Consider the following 654-nt stretch of genomic DNA (forward strand, 5'->3'; position numbering starts at 1 on the left):
ACTTAATTTCTTCTCTTAATACAATGAAACAGGTAAAAACCACAATACCAGATACAATTCTTGACCATCCTTAAGGAACTTGAGCACTCATTGCAGGGCTGCTTTCTCCTTCAAATGAATCCATCAGGGGATGTTTACAACAGAGACTAGGCCCCCAACATTACAACTGTGTTGATTCAGTAGCAACCTAAGTCAATGTGGGCACCTTTATCACCACAACAAAGATGAAATTTATCCTGGTAACAATTTCCACTCTTCATCCTTCATTGTCATATTGCCTGTCCTCGAAAACTCCTCATGTTGATTCAGTAGTGATCATAATGTAGTGAAAAAACACAAGATTGTAGAAAGATTTCAATGAAACAGAAAAACTTACAAGATTAGACTTTTCCATGCATACACTTAAAAAACTAGGTAGAGTCTATGTGATGTGTAATGTATTCTTTATTGGAAATTAAAATGATCTACCATTTATTCTATAAACATATAGTCAGAGATTTGGCTTAAAAAAAGCATATTGATAGAGAAGTTTACAATAGTATGATTATATAAAAAACAAATTCTGTTTCTCACACAAGATGAAAAATAAGACAATACCAGGGAACAAACACATTAACCAGAATTATAAAATGGTAGGACATGGATTGAAAATAT

The sequence above is a fragment of the Propithecus coquereli genome, unplaced genomic scaffold (genome assembly GCF_000956105.1).
Source record: "Propithecus coquereli isolate 6110/MARCELLA unplaced genomic scaffold, Pcoq_1.0 Scaffold387, whole genome shotgun sequence".
In the NCBI taxonomy this organism is placed as follows: domain Eukaryota; kingdom Metazoa; phylum Chordata; class Mammalia; order Primates; family Indriidae; genus Propithecus; species Propithecus coquereli.